At 32.8% G+C, this 22,506-nt stretch overlaps 1 pseudogene; it reads right to left on the reverse strand.

Moving 5' to 3' along the window:
• Window positions 1-3,902: 3,902 nt before the first annotated feature.
• Window positions 3,903-21,401, reverse strand: LOC125830039 (putative late blight resistance protein homolog R1A-3; annotated as a pseudogene).
• Window positions 21,402-22,506: the final 1,105 nt, after the last annotated feature.

The following is a 22,506-nucleotide window of genomic DNA, read 5'->3' on the forward strand; positions in this document are numbered from 1 at the left end:
GACTTGTTTCGGGACTAATGTAAGGTAAATTTCGAGATGAAATTTCTTTAAGTGGAGAGAGTTGTAACACCCCTAAATACTAACCAAGAGTCGCATGTCGATACACCGTTGCTTAATTACTACATTATGTTTTACTCTCATTTTGGGAACTTGCAATGTTGTGATATTTGCAAACTTGCTTAACATAAATTGTGATCGTAATTTAAGGGATTGTATTGGGGTATTTACGTAATATTGTAATTAGAATTATGTATAACTTTAAAGGGAGGTGAGGGATATACATATAGGTATATATGCATGCATTTTGGGCAGAACACTTTTTGTTTGGGCAGCCCCTTTTAGTAACAGTTGTACAAGTGATAAACATCACTTTTGTGATTATATCTTCACACCTCCTTTAGTTAAATTCATTTCACACAAGTCTAAGAACCTTAGAACCTTATCTAAATAGATTGTTCTTCAAAATCACAAGATAAAAACTTGGTCCTTTTCGCTGGAATTCGAGACACACCATTTTCTTTGGTAAGTGATGAAATTTGTTTCTAAGCTGGTAGTGTTTGGTATTTTAAGCATATCTCGTTCTCTAGAACTTCGTTTACAATGAATAAATATGATTTGGAAATAGAAATAATATACCTACAACTCGTATGCTTATGTAAAACACTAATTTAGCTTTTATGGATTCGAAATATGGGACAAAACATAGGAAAAGTTCTGTCCAGATTTCGGAATTATAAATCCTCTATGATCAATTGTTAGTGTTTTGATTATATATTTTTGTAAAAAATATATTTTGCGGTGATTCTTGATTATTTGCAACCTTAAGAAATGTACCTACATCTTTCATGAATGATCTACAGTCCAGTTTTGCCATTTTCCTTTTCAAATCTAAGTTGCGACATGAGGTACTAGGCTGGCCAGAATTACTGTTTTGGGAGCATAGTCATATTTGTACAGGCTAAGCTTACTTGTGATGATAATCCTGTTTTACATCAACATTATTGAGATACTAGGAATTAAAGAAGTTATTTAATTTTATTTTTAAGGTTGTATATACTCGTGAACAAGTTGAGGACCTTGATATGTTGGTTGGTCTACGGTTTGAACTCTTGAAGTTTTGTTGGACTGTTTCTAAGCTAAGCACTAAGGTTTGTGTATAAACATGTACTTTTACTCTTTTTACCTGCTATTATATCTGAAAGTTTATCTTGGTACCTTGGTTACCTCTTGTCACTTTGCATTATCATGTTGGTATTCTTTAAGACATTAAAGACACTTATGTAACTCGCCCACTTGTACGAATTGTTTGATCACTTGGCACTCTTGTTGGACCTTGTCCTTCTTGTGGCTGTGACTTTGTCACTATTGGCATGCCTCTTGCTCGGATCATTTGCCATCTTAACTCTGGATTTTTAGTCCGTCTTAAGAATGGAAGCTGTCCATTTTAAGTACCAACTAGAAAGCCATTTTTATATGATTCTTGGTTCTCTTGACTATTGGGCTTGACCCTTCTTGATACAGGGCGTCGGCCCTTCTTGATACATGTTTGTGCTTTGTGTGACGACATGATGTATATATTGGGTGAGCCTTGTTATTGAATCTCTTGGAGAATGGTGCTATGAGCGTTCTTGACATTTGGATCTTTAAATATCAAACTTGATACTCTTTCTATATTGTTTACTTGATTTATTTATTATGTTTCAATTGTGCTACCCATGACTTGAGAAAGGTAGCTTGGTGAATCTGAGAGCTCTAAACTTATAGTTTTTACACCACTAAGTTATATGCTTAGCGATAGTTGTTTCTATCGTAGGGAATGTTCGAGAGGATGCATGAAGCTGGCCATTGGAGATGGAGATTTTTAGAGCCTTAAGGAAGATCACATTTGCATATAGGCATCTATATTTTGTATAAACCTTTAGACTTGTACATGATCTATGTGTTGTATATTTACATGAAATTTTGAGGGCTAATTTGATTATGTCACCATGGGTTGTAATATAAGTATGGCTATATGTTTTGTTCTTTTTGGGGTGTGTAAACCCAAGTCTTGTAATATACTAAATTTACTATTTGTTTTAAATGTTTGTGTGAAACATGAACCGACTAATTTTGGTACTCGAAAGTTGGTAATATTCTTTTTATATCATTTTTAAGTGTGAGGATAATATATGCATGAAAATCTCGTAAGTTATTTGCTTAGATTATCTTGGAAGGGTTTTTCCGCCATAAGTTAAAATTCTACGCAGTTTTAATTTGACGCAAATAAATGTTTAAATGGGCAGGATGCACATCCTTAATTATTTTTTTATGAACCTAATCCCCCTACTAGATTTTAATCAATACTCCCTACATTAATCTCTTTTAAATGTCGCAAGCATTAAAGTAGATTTTTTCTAAAGTGGTAGTATCCTTCCGAAAGGGTCGCGACAGCCTGAATTCAAAAGGGCATATCTCACTCATCAGACCTCAAGACTTAGCAAACTCGATGCCGTTGGGAAGATAATTCAAAGTCCTCTCATTTGATATCTTATGGGCAACCTAACTCATCCTGTACTGAAAGTTATGGTCGTTTGAAGTTGACCCAAAACTTAGAAGAACTTACGAATGACTTGAATGAATTCTTTTTAGTTCTTTTTTGAACTCAAGGTGCTACATTTAGTGACCTTAACACTCAAGAAATTTTAAATTCCTCGGTAAAATCCTACTCACAACGAAGGATGGTTCGAGTCTTAGCTCAATTTTTTTTGGGGGTGTTACATTATATTTTGCTTTAGTCTCCTAGCTTTCGAGGTAAAAGTTATAACTAATGTTTCTCCCTCAACAACATCGAGCAAAAAAAATCGAGAAAATCTCTGAAGAAGACATATTCTAACAAATGGGGTAGTTTAATTTAATATGAAGGAGTACTTAAAAGTCAAATATGAACAACGTTAAAATTTATCTTTCTAATTATGAAAGAGGAATAACAATCTTAAAAAAACATATAATAGAAATTGAATTTGAATATAACAAATAAGCAGTAAAAGAGATTATTAGTTAGTGGTTAAAATTTTTCACTCCTAACATGTTACCAATTCTCAAAAAAAAATGCACTCCTTACTCCACCAATATTTCCATTTTATAATTCAAAACTATTATAGATTAAAAAAAATTTATTATCATTATAATAAAGAACAAACGTGCAACGTACGTTACCAGAAACTAGTAATTATAAATATGTGATTGTGAATCTAATTATTATTGATATTAACCCGAGGTCGCGATAAAAACATGTACGTTAAATCCTAGATTTGTCTCCACATACGGCTTATAAGCAGTCTACAAGAAAATTGTCTGTGTGAATGCAAAGAAAAAAATAAAGAGATAATGAGAATGAAAAACATACATAACATAGAATAAGAGATAGCTAGTGGTAGAAAGTAACAAAATTCTGCTATTGTAAGAAAAGCAAAAACATAAATCAACGAATCTATCTCACTTTATCTGCCAAAATAGTAAAGAAAGTAGTGATAGGTATAGTAATTCGGTGTACAAGATTAATGTTTAAAATATCAACTTTATATAGTCACTTCAATTTGGCATCAACATCAGATAAAGACTTATCTTAAAGTTGTGTATGATCAAATAGAAACCTATACTTGATATCGGTGTGTCTAGTGGTCACCTATATACAACATACCTCAGGTGTGACTTGCAATCACGAATGACACGTGTCAAATGGACAAATCAACAAATGACATGTGTATTTATAAAAATTATATTTTTTGTTAAAAACTTGTAAGTTTTCTGAAAGAAACTCAGAAAAGTCACATAAAAATGTTTCATAACAACATTCTTAATCATAATGCTTAATCTACCCAGCAAAGTACATTCTACTTTTCAACCATAATGCTCAAAAGCTACTTAAATAACGGGATATTATTCCAGACAACAACTTACAACTCGTCTCCTCCCTGCATATCTTCAGCATATTCCTTAATCTTCATAGCGGAATCTTCAAGTTGAGGGTTGTATACAAGTGTGATAATTTTCAATGAATAAATATCCCCAAAACTAGGCGGAATCTCCTCAAGATCACAACATCCCTCCAGTTTTAATTTCTCAAGCGCAGGAAATGATTCCTCTCCAACCTCCTACTTGGAAAGAGTAATTTGTTCCAAGTTCAAAAATTTGAGATTCTCAAAGGTGTCTTCCTCCCCATGTTCCATTCTTCCCTATGGATGATTGTATCATAAAGGGACAACTCTTCAAGGTTGGGAGTCTCACTATTGTTGATAGTGAATTGGATGTCAGAGGAAAGTCAAGCAGGCATAACTTTTTCAGATTCGAAGGGAAGTGAAAATTCCACGGCCGATTTGTTGCTACAGAGGACCCACTGTCATTTGTGTTTGAACTTTTAAAACCTACACTGAGGATTTATAGTTCAGTTAGGCAATCCAATTTCGGGAATCAATTGTCACGACCTGAGCCTACACCCTGGACGTGGCTGGCACTCGAGAACCATTGCTGGCCCCAAGCGAACCCTTGGCCTGACTTACTTACTCAACGGAAGACTGTATGCAATAAGAAAGGAATTCAAATGCTAAACAAGTTAATTGTCTCAAACTGAACTCATAATGTTTTGAAAATAAAAATTTAACTTAGCCAAAATGGCAACTCAAATCTGAACATAAGTCAAAAACAAAATGATGACGAATGAACTAACATCTGACTGACTATCTATGAAGCCTCTAAAACAACTGAGATGGATGTCGGGACAGGCCCACGACATACTAATGAACTATCTAATACTGAAAGTAAACAAAATGGATCATCTAAAATGCAAAGAGGCTCACCAACAGACTCTGAACTGCTCACTGGATCAACGATGCGCTGGATGCCGATCCTAGTTACTTGTGTCTGCATCATAATACAATGCAGACCAACTGGCATCAGTATATTAAATGTACGAGTATGCGAGTTGGAATGCTAAACCCAACATAGGCTTGAAAAGAATCTGAAAGGAACTGAAGAACTTACCTAGCTCAACTCAACTCAACATAACTGAACTCATTTCAATAAAAAGTTGTTTAACACATGATGTCAACTCTGTGTGTATGCAAAGATACAAATAACTCTGATATGTATGTAAAAATACAAATAAACTGATGTATATAAAAATACAAAGTACTGCTGCGGGAGTTTATCTAACCGACAACCATCACATAAGAGCTATTGTGATGATACATCGATCTCCCTCACGCTGCCAGCGCATCTTATACCTTGCCACAGGTATAGGACCTGAACTACTAAGTGGATCCACTAGTCTATGCGAAAAAGATTCATCTAAAAAGTATGACCCTTTTCTACCCATGATGGCTACATGGTTTATGGGGGTTGATAGTTGTATGAACTTTTTCCCATATCGGTGCTCAATAATACTCCCAAAATATGATACTAGCTCTTTATGTTTAAAAACATACTTCTTCTGTGATTTGAGATTAGTGCTCAAAAACTTAGCTCAAAGGCTATCTTGGAAATCAAAGTTTCCCCTCTTGCTTCATTTAGAAAGCGATTTCTCTTTTCTGAAAACTAGCCCGAAGGCCCTTTGGAAATCGAGGTTTCCTTTCTTGTTTAAATGTGAAAACATTTTAAACCCTTTGGGAATACATAGTCCCCATATACTTTTGAAGAAATGGATTTGAAACTTTACTCTTTACTCAATTTGAACTTTAAGTTTTAAAACAAAGTTAAAACGTTTATAAAAGACTTTTGAAAACTTTGAAGCACTTCCCTTAACTTGACTCTTGACTTTGATCCTAACTTCTTTTGACTTGACTCTTAACTGGTCCTTGAATTGAATTATGGATTCAAGGATTGTGATTTGTGATTTGGAAAGATCTCATGATGTTTAGGAATGGTTTTAGATAGCTAAACATGAGAAAAGACCGAAAATCAATAATTGAGGGTGGGTCCGCGCGCGGAGAAGCTTTTAAAATTTAGTTTCAAAAACGACTTTTGAGGCAGAAGACTCCTTGACGGCTCCGCGTCGCGAAACACAAATTCCCAATTCTAGGAACCAGCTCCGCGACACGCCACCACCTCCTAATTTCGTTTGACGAAATTTCTTCTTCGTTTTTCAGCTCTAAACCCTCTAAACTCCGTGGGTTCTTTTAACCAACACTTAGAATCGATTAAATGATTAAAGTACATCAGATTCTACTCAAAATCGAACCTAAAATCACAAATTAGGATCAAACAACTCCTCAACGAATTCAACGAAACAAGAATCTAATGAAACTTCAACAAACCCATCAAGAACTCAATTTCTAAGCTTTCAATAACTTAAATTCTCTGAAATAAATCATGTTTGGTGCGTGGAAGAATTAACCCAACGTTATGTGATCTCACATACCTTGTAGGGATCACCCCCGATGAAATCCACAAGCCAAACTCGACGATCTGGACGAATCTTGAACGTTTTTCTCCTTTCTCCTCCTTTCTCCTCTTCTTTTCTCTCCTCTCAAAACCCTAACTCTTTTTCCAAAAGCGTAAACTTACTAAGTTCAGTTTAGACCCCTAAGTAATTACCAAAAATGAATCAAAATAAAAGGGTAAGGAAAAGACCAAACTACCCTTCAAAAATCCGGATTTGGACTTTCCTTAATCCAACAGCCCAACTTCCAAAGGGGATAACTTACTCATACAAACTCGAAATCGCGCAAACTCGGTGGCGTTGGAAAGATCATTCCAAGAGATTTCCAACCATATCTGGAAGTACACCTAACGCATCTTGATTTAGGAGTTATCACTGTTTGAAGTTGACCAAAAACTCACTTTTCCTAATCTAAACAAATTTGTAGATTTTCAATTCTTTCCAAAAATGACTATTTCCAATTCTTAGCTTCTTCCTAGCTATTTCAAATTGCGAGATGTTACACCAATGTTGTTCTGTTGAATAATCCCACGATTCCTTGAGTTCAAATACAAGCATTTGAAGATTGAGAAACCTTTTGAAAATATCCTTTGTATCTTTCGAATAGGAAAGCATGAGTTTCCCTAGTATTCTCAAGTTCTCTAACTTTGTGTCCTCTACTATCACTATTGACCCATCTGCATCCATATCAAAGAAAGAAGAATCACTCACAGACAACAGTCGCAACTTTATAAGATTCCAAATTCTCGATAATAGTACCAAGGTTGATCATTCATTATACACCAATAGGATTTCTAGATTCCAGAGGTTTGAGAAAGACAAAGGCAGAGATTTAACTTGTGTCCCAATGCATAAGTACCTCAAATGATTCAACATGCATATTTCATTCAACAAATAATCTTTCACCTTGATAAAATAGGGATCCAGCTCCAAGTATCTAAGAAGCCTCAAGTGTCTTAGATGAAATGTTTCAGAAACACTGTCGGCTAGCTTGTCTCCATCTATGGCCATCAAATCTGAAGAAGAAGAAGATGGTGTACTTGAATTTATCTGGTCAAACAATTTTTCCTCTCTTGCTTTTATCAAACTAAAGTCATGAACAAATCATGAAGTTGGCAACTCGGCTCATCACCTATCTCATTGAAAAGAATTACCAAGCTACTGGAAATTAAGTTATCCATATAAACATCCATCACTTCTTTCACAATCTTCATCTTTGTCTGTTCCACAAGTCCTTCAGCACTTCATACAACTTTCAACAAAGAGATTGTCAGTGCAGTGTCCTTCGGACAACTTGTAAGGTAAAGCAAGCATGGCTTCAGGTGATGTGGTAAATGGTCATAACTTAATTCTATAACTTTCATCACTTCAATTTCACTGTTCAAAATAAAAGAACTCAAATTATTTTGAACTTCTAGCCATGCTGTCCTTTTCTTTTCCCTCCCAACAATGACTCCAACTATCAGATCAGCCACCAAAGGAAGCCCTTTACAATTTTTGGCTATTTCTTTACCAACATACAATAGTTCATCAGGGCAACTCTCATTTCCAAATGCCCTTTTCTCTAATAACTCCTAACTTTCTTCTGATCTTAGTAATCGAAGTTTAAGAGGAGCAGTGCAGAGCTTGCCATGCAAAGCCACTTCCTTTTTTTGAGTTGTCAAAATAATTCTACTTCCTTTCTCAACTTCTGGAAAAGGTATTGTTAACTCATCCCATGTAGTAGTATCCCACACGTCATCTAAGACAATAAGATACCTCTTTCCATACAGTTGTTTCCGTAGCTTATCAACAACATCAATATTCTCACTCAATTTTGAATTCGAGTCACTAACTTGATTAAAAATTTTATCCAACAACTTCTTCTCGGCATATCCTTGGTCAACCATGCACCATGCACGAAGGTAAAAATGGCTAGAAATTGATTTATCATTGTATACTTGTATGCCAAAGTAGTTTTATCTGAACCCGACATACTAGTGATCGAAATGACATCTAGATCTGTCGGTCCACTGGTGAGCTTTCTAAGTATCAGGTGTTGGGTTTTTAAAAGGTGTGAATGGAAAATGAAGAGTTGCGACTTTTATGAAGAGTTGTGACTTTAATGAAGAGTTGCGACTTTTATGAAGAGTTGTGACTTTGATGAAAAGTTGCAACTTTTATGAAGAGTTGTGACTTTTATGAAAAGTTGCAACTTTTATGAAGAGTTGTGACTTTTATGAAAGGTGGTGACCTTTTCGAAAGATTGTGACTTTTCCAAAGGTTTGTGACCTTTCCGGTAAGGCACATTAAGAACCTTTTCACACTACCCTTTGTTTTCTATAAATTGAGGGATTTCCTCTCATTTTATGAACAAAATTTCTGGACTTCTTCTTCTACTAATAAATCTAGTATTCTAAGTGTACTTTATTGCCGTTGAGTGGCTCGCTGACACCAGCGTTTTGGGTATCAATACACTGGTGATTGAGATCATTCTATCCTGGGAGGACATATTCCAAATCAAACCTCGGATACTAGAGGGGAATAATTTCCTTAAGGGGACACTGTGCATTAAGTGGGCTTAATCTTCTTTCTGTTTTTCCAGATTCTGGTATGTGTTACAGATTCTAGATTTGTGAATTAATTTGTGTTCTTCTGTTCTTCACTGGTTTATTAAACTTTGGTAACTTCGTGTTTCTGCAAAGTTTGTTGGAATCAGTAAGATTCTTTAAACACAGATTGACAACAATTCTTCTTTAAGGAAAAAATATTTCGTATATTTTATCTAATTTGTTTCTGATTCTAGTTTCTCTACTAGTTTTAATTTTCTAGTTGTGAAAATGTTCTTAAACTTTATTGTGTCTTACCAAGTTCTTCAAAGTTTTGTTCTAAGTAACTTAGGAATACAAGACGAATAACAATCTTAAGGAAATTATTATACTGTTGGTATTTCTTGTATTCTACTGATTGAGAGAAACAGATCATGGAAGTAGAAGTTTAAGACATTACTTCCCCATAATTTGGTGCTTTGTTTAGCAAGGTCGAAGTGAGAATGTATAGAAAAAAATTGGTGCTATTCTGGTTAAAGATTACACCAGGTAACCTTCTTATTATTTATCTAAGGAGGAAACTAGTTTCTAAGAGTTAATAATTTTGATTTTTATCATGTGTATCTTTGGAAAAAGATCTGCAAACCATTTGTTGTGGAATGAATTTTTCTTGGCAAATAGTATTGCCTTTAAAATTCTTTAGTTTGCAAAATGAGAGATGCACATTTTTGTTTGATAAATAGTATGTCAAAATGTTATAGTTGGAAGACTATTTGAAAAGAAAAACATTTCTATGTGATAAAGAATATGTTTAATTCTATTTGGAGACTAAAAAAAAAAAACTTTTGTAGTTTTGTAATCCATGTGAAATTTGATTGTGTCTGATTTTTGTAGGCTAAAAACTTTTGTAGTTTATTACTTTGGATAAATCAGACTATGCAATTGGTTTGAAAAATTATGAAAACTTCACATAATAAGTCAATGTTGTACTTTTGACTTTCTATAAACTCAATGTTATATAGAAACAAATTGTACAAAAACATTTTTGTCTTTATTGTTAGTATTCTAAATACTAAGTTGTATGTCTATTTGTGATAGATGAAAAAATACCAGTGACTTAGAGTTTGTGATTTTGTGCCTCTATGAATGAACTTTGACACTATGTAAATATTGTCAAAGAGAATTGAAGCAATATAATTCTTTTGTAGAATAATATTTCCAAAAGAGGTTTCATAGTGTCAATGACATTTTGATAGTCTGGGAAAATATGTGGAAGAAGTATTTTCAAATACTGGAAAAATATTTTTGAGATCATATTTAAAATGTGGGGGTTCTTTGCTTATGATAAAGATAAAATTAGACTTGATGTCTAATTTAATTTTTGAGCAAAAGACATGAAATTCAATGATACTTTTGTATTATGTTAGACCCACAAAATTCTTGGAGTATATTCAGTATTGTGGTTGTTGAGTTTCTCTATTACTAGTATATGATGTGACTAGTATGAAACTACCAAATTATATATATACTTGTTCAAAATAATTGTGTTCTTTTATGAAAAAGTGTCACTTAAAATGTTGTGATTTTTCATGAAAATATATGTCTATTATAATAAAAGTATTTGCATAGACATGAATATAGGTGAATAGTTATTCGTTATGTTTTGTAAAAGAAATATTTGGATTATATTGCCTTTATTGGACCTGATGAAACTTTGTTCATGGGTAGTTCTATAACAATCAAATTGAAAGTTATGGAAAGGTCCTGCTGAAAAGGACATTTGACAAGGTGGTGACTCTAAACAATGTTTGTGTCATACAAAATTGTAAGAAATAGGAACAATTATCTGTGAGAAAAAGGTACCTCGCGGAGAGCTTTTCAAACTCAATATTTTTATTTGTTCTTACTTGCTTGAGTCAAACTGTTTGTGACATGAATACTTGGGACATGTCAATTACAAAACCTTGTAAGGAAAACTGATCAACTTAGAAGTTTTGTCTAAACTTTGAGTGCAATATATAAAAAATGTCAAGTTTGTGTGATATCTAAGTATGCTGAGCATTCTTATAAATCTGTTGAAAGGAATTCTAATCCCTTAGAATTGATTTACACTGACATTTGTGATATGAAGTCAACACCATCTCATGGTGGAAAAAAAAGTATTTCGTAACTTTCATTGACAATTGCATTAGAAATGACTATGTCTATTTGCTGAATGGTAAGGATGAAGCAATAGAAACGTCTAGACAATATAATATTGATGTTGAAAATCAGTTGGGAAAAAGATATGAAGTAATAGGGATGGAGAGTATAAATCTCATTTTGCAGAAATATGTTCGAAAAGTGGAATTATCCATCAAACTATTGCCCTATTGACCTCAATCTAATGAAAAAAAAAAAACTAACTTTGAAGGAAATGATCAATGCATTACTTATAAGTTTTGGTCTACCACAAAACTTGTGTGGAGGAACTATCCTTACTGCAAAAGAGAACAACAAAAAGTTTTGCCTTTTCATAAAGAAAGCAATGGAAAAATTTGTTTTTCCAGGACACAATCTATTCCATATGAGAAATGGAAATGAAAGAAATCCAACTTGAAATATTTCAAAGTGTGGAGGTGTCTAGCCAAAGTCCAAGTTCCTATTCCTAAAAGGATTAAAATAATACCTATGACTGTGGATTGTAAAATTAGACTAATTGAGTAGTCTAGTGAAGGGTCTAAAAGACCTTGGAAAAGGAAAAAAGGAGAATGTACTTAATAAAGAGATTCAGAGGCGTAGCAAATGTCAAAGGACATTTACTTCCTTCGAATATGATTTTGTAACATTTCTTGTGTCTTCTGTAGACTCATCCTTTTGGAAAGATGGTGTCAATAGTGAGATTGATGAAATCTTGAGCAACCATATTGAAAGTTAATTGATCTTCTTCTAGAAAATAAACCTTTAGGTTCAAAGTGAATCTTCAAAAGGAAAATGAAAGTCGATGGAACTATTGACAAATATAAAGCAAGACTTTGTGTCAAACACTTTACACAAAAAACAAGTTCTTGAGCGTGTCGATATATACTTGTCAATAACTAGAATTACATCCATTCGGATGCTAATATTATTAGTTGTGGTATATGACCTACAAATTCATCAAATGAATGTGAAAACAACTTTCTTAAATGGATAATTGGAGGAAGAAATTTACATGGAACAACCCGAGGGTTTTGTGGTTCCTGGTAAAGAAAAGAAAGTGTGCGAACTTGTTAAGTCACTTTATGGACTAAAACAAGCACCCAAATAATGACATAAGAAATTTGACCAAACTATGTTGGTAAATAGATGTAAGACTGGTGGAAGTGATAAATATGTTTACATTAAAATCACAAGGTTATTATTTGTTTGTATATTGGTGATATGTTGATCATCAATAGAGACACTAATGGCATAAATGCTACTAAACATATGCTAGAAAGCAACTTTGATATGAAAGATCGTGGAGTTGCTGATGTGATCTTAGGTATAAGAATCCTTAGAATTCCAAGATATTTAGCATTGTCACGGTGTCATTACATTAAAAAGGTACCTGACTAGTTCAAATATTTGGATTTTAATATTGTCAAGACTCCAATAAATGTGAACTTTGCCTTTCAAAAAAAGTGAAAGCAAAAGTGACTCACAATTAGATTGTGCTAGACTATTGGGAAGTATGATGTATATCATGAAGCGTGCGTGATCAGATATAGCATGTGTCGGTTCACAAATAATCCCAATTAAACTCATTGGATGACAATGAAAAGAGTTTTGGGGTATTTAAAACATACTCAAAACTATGTCTTGCATTATACAAATATCCTACAGTATTGAAAGGATATAGTGATGCAAATTGGATCACCGAGATCAAATAAAGTAAAATCCATGAGTGGATATGTATTTTCTCTTGGTGGAGGAACAATCTCTTGGAAATTTTCCAAAAAGACATGTATTGCTAGCTCTACAATGATCTCTGAGCTAGGTGCTCTAGATAAGGCCGGTGAACAAATTGAAAGACTCCAGAATTTCTTGATAGATATTCATTTTGGACCAAACCTTTGGCATCAGTATGCATACACTTTGATAGTCAAGATGCAATAGGTAGGGCATGGAGAATGATGTATAACGGAAAGTCTCGTCATATAGGACATAAACAAGATACCGTTAGAAAACTACTCTCTAGTGGAATTATCAGAATTGACTATGTAAAGTCAAAGGATAATGTGTCGGATCCACTTACAAAAAGGCCTAACTAGAGAGAAAGTTGAAAGATCATCTAAAGGAATGGATTTACGGCTTAGGACAAGTCATCATGGCGGTAACTCTATCTAACAGACTGGAGATCCCAAGAGCTAGATTCAAGGAGAAAAACAAAGTTGTGACTAACGGTTCGGCATTGTCAACCAACTCAATTCATTCTCATGATGAAGACAATGCTCAGGAACAAGGATATATCATTAAGGCTTGTTATAGAGTTAATAAAGTTTAATGTTTTTAATGATTTGCTAAGTTTGGCAGATTTGACCAAATAGTGTATCTACGCGATAACACGGTTAGAAATCACCTATGTGCGTGTGAAGTGTAAGCCGCTTCAAAGAGGATGATTGTCAAAAGCCCATCTCTCTATACACTCATGAAACCAGGAGGAGTTCATGGCTGAAACGAACACAACCGTAAGAACCATAAACGGTAAAGGGTTAATTGTGTGACATATGGTTGTCTAGGTATACACCAAAGCTCGACGGTTCAAAGATATCGCATCTACCGATTGACCGAGTATATCCGACATATGTTCACTACGGAAAGTCCAAGGGGAAACCTACTTATCCAGATGCAATTAATTCTTGCTTGTAAAGTGCACATATTTGTCCGTTTCTTTGTCTTGGAGTCATTCCCCATTCATGCGGGGGATTGTTGGGTTTTTAAAAGGTGTGAATGGAAAATGAAGAGTTGCGACTTTTATGAAGAGTTGTGACTTTAATGAAGAGTTGCGACTTTTATGAAGAGTTGTGACTTTGATGAAAAGTTGCGACTTTTATGAAGAGTTGTGACTTTTATGAAAAGTTGCGACTTTTATGAAAAGTTGTGACTTTTATGAAAAGTTGTGACTTTTATGAAAGGTGGTGACCTTTCCGAAAGATTGTGACTTTTCCAAAGGTTTGTGACCTTTCCGGTAAGGCACATTAAGAACCTTTTCACACTACCCTTTGTTTTCTATAAATTGAGGGATTTCCTCTCATTTTATGAACAAAATTTCTGGACTTCTTCTTCTACTAATAAATCTAGTATTATAAGTGTACTTTACTGCCATTGAGTGGCTCGCTGACACCAGCGTTTTGGGTATCAATACACTAGTGATTGAGATCATTCTATCTTGGGAGGATATATTCCAAATCAAACCTCGGATACTAGAGGGGAATAATTTCCTTAAGGGGACACTGTGCATTCAGTGGGCTTAATCTTCTTTCTGTTTTTCCAGATTTTGGTATGTGTTACAGATTCTAGATTTGTGAATTAATTTGTGTTCTTCTGTTCTTCACTAGTTTATTAAACTTTGGTAACTTCATGTTTCTGCAAAGTTTGTTGGAATCAGTAAGATTCTTTAAACACAGATTGACAACAATTCTTCTTTAAGAAAAAATATTTCGTATATTTTATCTAATTTGTTTCTGATTCTAGTTTCTCTACTAGTTTTAATTTTCTAGTTGTGAAAATGTTCTTAAACTTTATTGTGTCTTACCAAGTTCTTCAAAGTTTTGTTCTAAGTATCTTAGGAATACAAGATGAACAACATCAGATTTGTCTCCTCCTCAAAACCTACAATTATTTTATCAGTTGTCAATGATTTGCTCTCAACTGGCTTCTTGGGAGAGTTTAGAACATTGAGACATCTATTCTCAGGAATCTTCTCATGTAAATTGGAGATATCCTTTTTGATAAGCTTGATCTTCTTTATGGTAATGGGAAGTGAGAAAATAAGATGTAAGAGACCATTATCTCGAACAATAATTGAATCAATGACATATTTTGCCTCATATGTCACATTTAAAACACGTGCCCAAAGATCCTTATACCATTCTTGTTCAATATTCATGAAAAAAGATCTTATTGATTCTAGGTCTTCTTCCACTTGCCCAATTTCTTCCTTTATCAAAGCAATTGAATAAGCATTGGAATTCAGCAAATCATCTAAGTGTTTGTGTAGAAGATGCATAAAGAGAGGTCCATCACTCATGGGGAAGCAACATTGAGATGAATCCGGGACTTTCAGATAAACATGTTCGAGATCTTCCTTGAGGAGTTCAATATTTTCTAGCAACTTTTGAGTTGCACGATTTGTCTCGTTGGTAATCTTTTTATTCCTTAACTTCTCTTATATGTCACGAACAAGAGTTGATACCTCCTTGATAAGTGCTCCAACAAGTGCCAAAAGATCAAATAATTTGTCATGATGAATAAAGTCCTTGGGCATATCAGAAAGAATTATTAATAGAAACTCAATCATGACATGAATGTTTCAAGCCCCTAAAGTGCTAGGGGTAATAACAATTACCATGTGCTCTTGTAGATGAATAAGATATTCCCGAAGAATGTCTGGAGAGGTTTCAAGGATCTACTTAATAAAGTGTCCAATTTCTGCTGAAGTTAAAGCTTTCAAATTTGTATATGTTCATAACCTCCAGTTCAATTAGAATAATCTTCATGAGTAGATGTGCTAGCTTGAAGAGTCGAGAGGCTCTATCATTCTGATCATCCTCATCTAGCTCGGAGAGTTGAGAGACTTCATCAGTATGATCCTCCCAAAGGAAGTGTCCTACTCTCTCAGCCATCAGTTGAAACTGAGGTAAGACATAATCAACAATCTCGTGATCAACACAACCATTCACTATCAATCCATGAAAATCTTTGATGTTACCACACACATTCTGAAGAATCTCAAACTGAGTCACTAATGGAAACTTGTTCTCAGCAATATATAAGAAAAGCTTTTACAAATATTTAGTCGGGTAATAAGGACATGACCCTAAATAGAAAGTTAGTGAGGTCGTAGATTAGGTTAAAATGTTGGTAGGTAGCTGGTGTTGTCCCTCTTTATCTATAAGAGTAGAGGCTAGCCTCAGCCTTTCCTCTTCTCACTGTTATTGGTACAATTATTTAGTAATTACATAGTTTCTTATTATTCTATGTGTAATACTATTTGTTGCTTTATTTATTTTCTATCTTGTGGTTGTTACGTATTTCTTGCAATCTTGCATTAGTGACATTCTTTTTGAACTGATAGTCTTTCGAAACAACCTTTCTATCCCACAAAGATAAAAATAAAAATAAGGTCTACGTACATTCTAACTCAATTCACATGTGTGGCCACCATATAAACCGATGTCATCGTATAAACCAACACAACCTTTTAAAGACAGAGGCGTATCCAGGATTTCGGTAAGATGGGTGCACGATTACGAAAAAATGCTTCTTAAATATAAATTTGATCTGTTTGACTTTTAGGACTTAATATAAACCATTAAATTTTAAAAATTATAGGTCCAAAATATATAATACTACTACTTTTAAATTTTAATGTACACATTTGATTTAATTATATAAAAAAAATTATAGTGCTAAATCTTTTAAAGAATTTTCAATGTAACAAACTGGAAAATTTTGAAAGATTTAAGAAAAATTAGTTGAAACGCCAAAAGTGTAATCGATAACCACTTGGAGAGGTGTTACTCAAACACATAAGATAGATATAAGATTTAAATTTCTATCCTCACTCAGAGAGGTGCACCCTATCATCATCATATTATTATATGATACTTTGAACATGGGTTCACATATCTATATTTAAATATTTTTTTAACATATAACACTACTATATATGATCTAGAGAGGGGAGCGGTTCACGTGAACCCACGGCACCCCCTCTAGATACGCCCCTGTTTAAAGAAGTACGATTAATATTTAAAAATTAATGAAATCACATTAGTCAATAACAATGCTTTCTTATTTTTCATTACACATCCTTTTAAAAAAAGTTAATTAAGAGGGGAATTTGACTATCTATCCTTATTTATGTCTTAAGATATAATCTATTCTTTGAATACTTAGTCTATTTTTGTGTCATAACTAAAGTGTTTATAGTCTTCTAGAACAATCCAAGTTTAAACTTTCTTATTTTCTCTTAATTAATAGGATAATTCATAACCACACAAATATCTAAATTTTATTTTTGACCATAAATTTTAAAAATATTAATTTCATTTTTGAACTCCGTATCAGTCAAACAATTCATAAAATTGAAATATATCTTAAATCTTTTTTTGGTACATTGAGGGTAGAGGACCATAAATTGCTTTAATATTTTATATCATTTCATTTATTATTTTTTCCTTCTCATCTCCTATATAAACTGGTATAATATTTCTCATTTTCACCATAACAAAGAAAAAATGTCAGAAAATAAGAGTCCAGTTGATGAAACCACAACAATTGAAATCCATGTTCAATCTCAGGTTCATCATTTCACTCTCTAATATAATTTTTAAAATTTAAATGCTCCTAATTTTTATTTTTATAGGATGGATCAATTATCATTTTCAATGTGTCACCTGGTACAAGTATCAAGAAAATCTTCATGATATACTGTAAGAAAAAACAAATGGATTACAAAACAGTTTGATTTCTCTTCGATGGAAAACGTGTTTCACCAAAAAAGACTATTGATGAAGTAAGACCTTAATTTTCTAACTTAATCTAATTTATCGTTAATTTAAAATTATATAACTTTAATATTTTTTCGTGTTTCTATTTTTTATGAAGAATGGGTTAAAAAATGGTGATGAGATCGTTGTTGTGTTGCACCAAGATGGAGGAGGATTCACAAATTAAATATGAAGAAAGAACAACATATCACACATGAATATGTTGTACTTTCCTAATTATGCTTTTTATTAGAATTTAATTTCAAAGTCATGTACTTTTGGGATTTTTACTAAAGACAACTGGATGTCATGTGTCTAAGTTGATCATGAATATGTACTTTATGATTCACGAAGCAATATAAAGTACTTAAATTTGATTATGCAAATTCAAGAGGGCTAATATATAAAGTCGTCTTTTCTCTTTTCGAGGTTTCAAATTTTTAAATAGTGGATATATGATTTTATTTTTGCTTAATTATTATTAAAAAAAAATGGTCAATATTCAAAATGGATCAATTGTATCTTCTGATACGTTTTTAATTCAAAAATGTCCACCAACAAAATCTTTCCTTTTTTAATCTTAGTTAATTAATAGAATGGTATTAATAATTTTTTACTAGACTGTTGAACAAAATCTTAGCTTAGATTAATTGATCTTAACTTTAGTTATGTGAGAAAAATTCTTTTCATTATTGTTTTTTTTTTAAAATAGTGGATGAATGATTTTATATTACTTTATTATAAAATATTAAAGTTTGTAGAAAAAAGTATACTATCATTTTATAAAATAATAATAATAAGAGAAAGACGGTCTTCATTTTAACATTAGATTAGTTCAAAACCTAAATTAAATTACTTAACTCTTTATTTTAGTATATAAAAATTCAAATCCGGGATAATATATAAAATCTCTTATTGATAATTGACTTTAAATCACTAATTTTACTAAGTTGACTAAATTAAATGTTATCGAAAGGTGTACCTTCTATGATTCTTATATTTTTTTCGTATCATTTACAATATCCAATGGATTTTTGAAAAATAAAATGAGTACCTTTTAACCATTATGAAAGTTCTTAAAATAAATAAGAAAAAAAGAGCTTTTATGTTTTTGTGTATCTAATGGCATTTGTTTTCTTTGTCTATTTATTCCTCTTTACATAATACATTGCATAAAAAAATGTATCAATCAATATAACTTTGCATGTATTCATCGTCACCAAAATTGTAACACAATCTAGGGCGGCTCGAAATCGAATCGAAACCAATAATCTGAATCGAAAAAAAGTTATTGATTTATCAATAATGAGTTATTGGTTTAACAGTTTTGATATTTTTCTTATCGGGTTATCGGTTCTAATGGTTTGAGGTTTTTTCTTAATGGGTTAACCGATAATCCGATAGTAAATTAAATAATTATATTTATATCATTTTGTATATAAAGTCCTTGACTTAGAGTTTGGATTCCTACTTTTATTTCTAGTTCTCTCAAACTCTTGGTTATTCTACAATATAAAAGTGTTTGCTTTTGAGCAAGATGTACGTAACTTATGAACTCATATGCATGGTTCATTTGGTTTGTCACCTTATTTCTAAGTGATTTCCAATGATTTTTAATGTCAGATCTTAATGGTTAAACCGATAACAATCAATAATCGATAAACCATTTGTTTAAGAAAAGCTTGTGCTCAGCAAGAAACTTGGATAGATGATGGAGATTCAGGAGGAGGAAATATAATTCAACTGCTCCTCAAGAATGGTGGCACTTGATTTAGAACGATGTTGTGAGCTGATACAATGATCGATATTATCCTTGAGGCTAGCAAGGACATGATGCATGTCGTTGTTGTCAACATCATACAAAATTGATCGAAGCAGATTCTCAACATCTGGCAGTCATCATTACATTTTTAAACTAACTCCAAATCGGAATAAGAAAGCTGGACGTATGTACAAATAAATGCCAGCTCAGATTTCAGCTTTTCAACTTTATCCACGTCAAGAGTTTTTTTTTTTCGTCATTCTTTAATCTCTCTAGGAAATTCAGAACATCGGCAATGTTCTTGCATGCGAAGAGAAGAAAATAACACCTGCCAAACGATGAAATGTCATATCAAATATTCATTGGACAGACTTTTTATCAGGAGAAAGAAGATGAAAAGATAAGAATAATTAATAAATTTCATTGGACAAACTTTTTAAGCCAACTTAAGAGGAGGTCTTAAGTTGAAGAAAATAAAGGTGATCAGTCTGTTGAATTTTTAAAAGTTTTTGCATAATAAACGTCAAGTTCATTTCATTAAATTTTGGCTACTCCTTTTTACTATTTTCACACGAAAAGATTTCCATCTTGCTGTGTTTTTCGTATTTATAAATAAAAATAAAAATTATTCTTATTGAGTTTTTGTCAAACATCAAATGGTGCATAAAGAGCAAGTATAGTAATTTTAGATTCGCACAATTAGTTTCTAACATGTATAACGGAGTACAAAACCAAATCTCCCGTTTATCTTGTGCAGTCTCTTGTCTAGAAATTTGATACTCTACCCCTCTTCAGACTACTTTCTATTTTCTATAATTACCCCTCATTTTTTGGAATTTTATCAGCATTACTATAGTGAGATTTCAAAAAAGAAAATGGTATTCATCCATAAGCGAGACCAAGTGGTACCTAACCTTTATATCTCTAATAGCTTTAGTAATATATTTTCATTACTGAGGGGAAATTTTCGTCTTCTTAGAAAAAACTTAAAAGATCTGCTTCTATTCACTCCGCTCTCTCCAACCCCCTCCCTCTCACCCGGCCGTAAGAATTCACCCGCATTGGATGTTAATATCAAACTAATACAACTTATCATGGGTAAGTAATAATTTAATGAGGTGAAAATATACATTAACTAACCATGACTAAGTGATAATGTCATGCATCTATTGATTTGTTGTAAACCGCTGGTGTGAGTTATAGGGGTGTGCATCGGTCGGTTCGGTTCGATTTTGTGTATTATCGGTTCGGTTTATCGGTTTTCGGTTTTTAAATATGTTAAACCAATAACCAAAGCAATAAGATATTTTTTATCGGTTTTCGGTTTATCGATTTTGGTCCTTAACGGTTCGGTTTTCGATTTAACCAATAAGAAAATACTTATAAAACAAATATATGACTTTTCTAATAAATTTGATGCGAAAACACAATAATGTAACTTTACAAATGCTCATAAAATAGAAACAATAATAACAAACATGAAAAGAACTATACAAGTGTAACACAAAGAGAAATTAAGAGGAATGAGATTCTTACTTTAGATTTTAACATTTTTTATAATGTGAAATTGTGAACTCAAAGTCATTGTGAAGTGTGAATTGAAGGTTAAAAGACAAAAAAAAGTAACTACTAAGGTATTGAGATTAATATATAATATTTATGTACAAGTAAAAGTAGTAAATTACTAGTCTTAATGGGTTATCGGTTTACCCAATAACCCAATATTAAAAACCAATACCAAACTGATAACCCAATAATTTTTTTTTTATAAAATCATTAAAAACCCGTTAACCCAATCACCCAATAACATTTTTATCGGTTTGATTTATCAGTCGATTCAGTTTTTGCACACCCCGGTGTGAGTAAGTATTTAGCCCTCTCTCTTTCTCCTGCATTTTGTTTCTCTTTCTCTTTGTGAGATCCAACTAACCTACCAACGTTCTTTCATTTTCCTTACATCACTTTTTCTTTTCCATAATTGTACTTCAATAGAGATGAGAGTAGCAAATATTAAACAAACTATTAGATGAGTTTGACTAACCTTTTTAGTTGATGAAACTATATATCCTCTGCTTGACAGCTCAAAATTCTGGAAATAAACAGAGAGTGTAGAGGAATAATTAAGACCAAAAATGATACATAGTATTATTCCAAAAAGTCAAGAATGGGGCGTCACTTGTCTGCCACAAAGGAAAAAGATAAGAAAGTTGATCAAACTCTCGGCTCACTTCCTATTTTATTTTATTTGACAACTATTTTCTTATTGCCCCGTCCAAACAATATCAACTTTCTAAAAAATAATAATTTATTTATCATTTCTTATAGTATTTTGATATGCCTTTAAAATAGCCATATCAGAGTTACGTTGTCCATCACTTCTTTTCCACTTGTTCTTTATTTGTTCCACCATCTCCTCCAAAACCCAAAACATACATGCATCCTGTCTGTCATATGAAGTAGCTCTACAAATAAATTTCTACTTTAATGAAAAGACTACAACTAGTAATAATCACATTTTTTTGGTTCCATAACAAAGGTTAATTTGGATGGACTAGTGGTAGAAGCTAAGTCTTCTTGTTGATTTGTCTTGATCGCCCATCTGATTTTTGCAAGTGTTAATTGAAGTTTCTACGAGAGCAGTTGCCTTCCTTGAAGTAAAAGAGGGGCTCTAATCATGTTAAAAAAAAGGCATAATTCATAAATATGACTCTTAACTTGGCATCAGCTGAGAACTATGACCCTTAACTTTGGGTGTGCACAAATAGACACTTAAACTTGTAGAAAATTGAACGAAGAGACATATTTGTCCTACATGGCACCCTACATGGCGTCCTACATGTATTATGTCATGTAGGACACGTGTGTCTACTTGTTCAGTTTTATACAAGTTTAAGTGTCTACTTGTGCACACTCATGCTGGGTATAACAATTGTTGGGTATAGCAAGAGTTAATGGGAAATAGAGGAAAGATGAAAAGAGAAATTGGAAAAGATTCTCTTATGCTTTAAGAAAATACATTTCTCCCTTATTGGTGGTGGAAAGAAAAATAGATGTGTTCAAATAGAGAAACACTCCTATTAG

Source organism: Solanum verrucosum, unplaced genomic scaffold (assembly GCF_900185275.1).
Source record: "Solanum verrucosum unplaced genomic scaffold, falcon-dt-bn FXZP01000151.1, whole genome shotgun sequence".
Lineage (NCBI taxonomy): Eukaryota > Viridiplantae > Streptophyta > Magnoliopsida > Solanales > Solanaceae > Solanum > Solanum verrucosum.